This window comes from Battus philenor, unplaced genomic scaffold (assembly GCF_028537555.1).
Source record: "Battus philenor isolate CCGP_79_NKW_IND1 unplaced genomic scaffold, ilBatPhil1.0.hap1 SCAF_26, whole genome shotgun sequence".
Taxonomy (NCBI): Eukaryota; Metazoa; Arthropoda; class Insecta; order Lepidoptera; family Papilionidae; genus Battus; species Battus philenor.
In genome coordinates this window covers 8788448-8792755 of record NW_027181689.1, presented here as the reverse complement: position 1 = coordinate 8792755, position 4308 = coordinate 8788448, and the positions used below count along the sequence as shown (strand labels likewise).

The 4308-nt window shown below is 35.7% G+C and overlaps 1 non-coding gene across 1 annotated transcript; it reads right to left on the bottom strand.

Moving 5' to 3' along the window:
- Positions 1–754: 754 nt before the first annotated feature.
- Positions 755–841, bottom strand: TRNAY-GUA (transfer RNA tyrosine (anticodon GUA)). Its single transcript is given in 2 exon segments — positions 755–790; positions 805–841. It is a non-coding gene; the product is annotated as a tRNA-Tyr (tRNA).
- Positions 842–4308: the final 3467 nt, after the last annotated feature.

Here is a 4308-nt window from a genome sequence, read left to right as displayed (position 1 = left end):
ATCTCCAGACGACGCTACAACATTAAAACAAGTTATGTACAACAAAATGGCGCAGCCATTTAAAACCATTCTGCCTTGGCAAACTAGATCGGCTTAGGGAACGTCAACCTCTCTCATATTATATAGGAGCGTTACTAGAGTTTTTCGCCATTTCTCCTCCCACCGCCAATGATTTCTGAAGCGGTAATAATGTTACCATATGCAATAAGTTTCGATCAAGTCAAGGTTCTGTTCTTTCGGGCGCAATATGCTGAACGGGAATTAAGTGATTCTAAACCAAGGTCCTATATCGGGGTCTCTTGCGCCAGATCACTTCATTTCCATGACCCACCTATATGATTAAAGAGCTCGGCGATCTTCCAAGTCAGTTATAAGAGCTACTCATGTAATAATTTTATAAAAGGTATTTTATTTTTCTTAAATGGCAACACGACTCGGCCCCGTCACTCTTTTGTGACAACTTCCGATAAAAGGGTTGAGAGTGGTGGGGTTGAAACAGCGTTTTGATTATTGAGTCGGGAGCTCGGTCACTCGTTCGATAACCATCGAACTGATAAGTTGTCTGGTGGAAACTATTCTAATTGGCCTACAAGAGTATTAAAAGTGGAATAAAAGTATTTAATATGCTGTGAATTGGAGTTTTTCTGATGCTCAAAAACATATTTATGCTTAGCACCTTTTACCTGCCCTGTCGCACACGCAAATAAAAATTATTTATGCTTGTATTTTTAGCATAAACAAAGTGTATAAATGATCCTTCGAGCCGGATTTGAACCAGCGACCTATGGATGTCCGCCTTTAACTCTACAGTCCACCGCTCTACCAACTGAGCTATCGAAGGTTATTTTCACACGAGTTAAAATTTTAAAACATTTATTTCATGTTCACAGCAACCTTATTGGTAACAATATATTCAACGTCACATGTTCCAGTTCTATAGGAACATTTTCTCTAACTGATAGACTGTGGATTCCCGGATAGAACCTCGGAAGAAGGATTTACAGTACGAGGCTTAAAAAAAATATGAAACGGTTTATATAGCATATTGATCGAAGGTTGCCGTCACTCACTGCTGGAACAACATCTCACCGCCTTGTCGAATCTAAAATAAAAATCAGTTTTAAATATCATTGTAAGCTTTATTTATTACAGCTTCAAAAATAATAATATTTATATTTTGTAATTTGAATTTATCGCTCAGTGGCGAAAATTGTTTATTCGCATTTGTATTTCAAACTGAAAAATAAAATTATACATGTATTTTTTATTATTATTTCATTTAACTTTATATATTATATGTATATAACTCTATATGTATATTAAAATTTTTTTCTTTTCCCAAATCTCATCTCATGAGAGAAGTAAGCGAAGGTCATAAAAAATCAAATAACTGAATTGCGACATGCCAAGCGTGACGGTTATCAGGGGCGGCTTGACCTATAGTGCAGGGTGTGCAATGCACACCGACGCCTCGGCGTTTCCTGAGACAGCTAAGAGCAATATCTTGGTATATATTGCAGTTCGCCGCTTAGTTTCGCAACAGACATGTGCTACATGTTTAAAAACAATCAGTATTATTCTGCCGTCAAAATAAGAAAGGCCGTAACTAATAGCATACTGTAAGTTATGTCTATTTATAAAGTAGCTTGGTGGAATATGAAAAAAACTTTCTTGTTACGTCGGCAAAGTTAATAGTTATTGCCGCGGGTGGGGGGGATCGGCCTTGGCGGCGCCAGAGTTTCTTTGCACACGGGCGCTATACGAGCTGGAGCCGTCCTTGACCATTATGGTGTATCCTCCCATAGATATCATTAGGGGAGGCCTAGGTCTTGCAGTGAGCTTCTATGCAGTTAAAACACAACATACAGGGTGTATGGTTATAGGTTTTATTTATTTTTTAAACAAGTTAATGTATAGCCCATCTACAGCCGATTATAGTATAGTACACCCTTTTGAATATAAATGGTATTAGAAATAATAAATCACGTTATGATATTACAGTAAGAAAAAACGTTTAAAAAATTGGAATCTCTGCATATTAAAATTATTTGTTATTTACTATCTGTGCCCGCAAACTATACTGGCTGACCATGTCTGGTCTGTCGTATTCCAATATAAAAAAAATAATGTTTTTTCAGAATGACCACTTTATACAGGTTGATTAAAAATAGGTATAAAACCATTAAAGCCTTTGCTAACAAATGAGTTATATATTCACCCTTTTATAGTTATTTTACCTATAACCAATCAACATGCGTATGTGGCAGAGACCGCATTCATAAAATCGCGTAATTGACGGAAATTGAATATTGTGCAGTGAACACATGTTTTGTAACCACCTAATTATTAAAATAATTATTGAGGTTAGACGAACAGTATTTATTAGTTTTATTGGTCGATATAAACCATGACAACGTAACAAAGAAGAGTAGCTGCCGCTTCGACCGTCGGTGCGTGCCCTTCTGTCTGTCATCCTTCAAAAGTATTTTACCACGTCTTTCATTTTATACATTTTCTTGTATATTCTTTTCTATCATTCACAAAGGCCCCCCAATGGGCGGGCCGGTGACATAACCAAGGTCCCGTGAAGTCGTATACGGACAAGACCGGTCATTCATCTGATATGAATGAATACACATTAGTAATAAAAACTATTTCTCCATTTTTTACTTCTTTTTCTCTATACTCCTCACATCTGGGTGCGTTGGTAACGTGCTTAATTTCTAGTAGAAATAAGAGATAATAGAGGATCCCAATTAATATCCCATGGTATTCTTTTGATCCACAAAGGAGTCGTCGCGTAGATTTATATAAAATTATTAATATAAAAAGACCGGTGGCAAACGACCTGCATCTAGTATCTCATCTCCTGTCCGCCTCGTGGGTGGACGAATTGCGCTGCATTTACCAGTCTGTGGTCTCAGAGTCTTAAGCTCCCAATGGACATCGTCACACGTTTTATGGCCTGACCTTTACTTGGGTTCGTCTTCAGAACTCCTCATTACTAATTAGATCTTATAAATAAATCCCGACCATAACCCTTTCCATAGCTTGTTATCAATACTACACCAATACCTCGCTTTGAGTCGTTTCGTTCTGCGTTTTTTTCGAAGTTGCATCGCTGCTTAATTAATACTAATATTCACTGTGTGTCGTTAGATTTTCGAGGTTGCGTTATTTAGGGTTCGAACTTTAATTTTTGGCAACACTTTTGTATCTAATTGCGCCATGCCATCAAAACTCGGGGATTCCCTTGATAGCTAAAAACAACGCAATTTGAAGTGGGTTGTGTTTTTTTAAAGAAAATAATAAATTTAAATACTTTTTTCGTGTTATTTCTGGTTACAAAAAAGGTAAACATTTTTCCAATTAATTTATTGGCAGAGTAATATTATATTTGTTTTTTAAATATTTACTTTGTTCAATTTTCTTTTTAAAAAGTAGTATTTTCGTAACCCTAAAACCTATCTTCGATCTTTACATGGTTTGCTATAGAAAATCTTAATTCACTGTTTCAATTTGCGTCGTATTTTTGTGAAACGTAACCACGACGCAAAGTGAGGTATAGGTGTATCGATTAATTATAAAAAAACATGTATAGGACTTACTAAATTAATAAATATTATGTTATGTTCTATTAGGCTTCGTTCTGTTTTCGTTATTTATATTGTATGATTTTATTTTTTAATTAAATTCAACGAAATAACATTTCTCAACGTTCGTTCCTATAAAACAATATTTTTTACGAACTATTCCAATATCACAAAACTTTCAGACCCTTATCAAGACCGCTCGATGGTTTTCGTCCGTGGAAACAAGTGGCGATGAAATATTGACTTGTTATATGAATACTCGGGTAATAATTCTTCTTCGACGTGTATTTTGTATATTACCAAAAAAAATAATATTACATTAATGTTGTAATATAACTCTGACGTGATTTTAAATTCATTAGAAATACTTTAAAGTGAGTCATGATTTTTTATCAAACTTTTCTTTTCAATCGATAGACGCCCACTGCAAGGAATAAGTCTCCTACTAAAGATATCTAAGGGAGATTTACTATAATCGCTACGCTTGGAGGGTAAGCGATCGCAATTTGATATTACGGTACGCTGAGGACACTCTTGCCCATCCTCTGAACTCTCCCACAAAATTATTGCATAAAGTGAAAATATAAAACTGTATCACAGGAATCGAACACACAAACCTGTGGTAGCAAGTCCTGGTCCTTTACGGCTGAGCTACCAGTGCTCATTTTTATAAAAGTAATGAAAAACATTACACGAACGCAACGGAAAAAAGTGT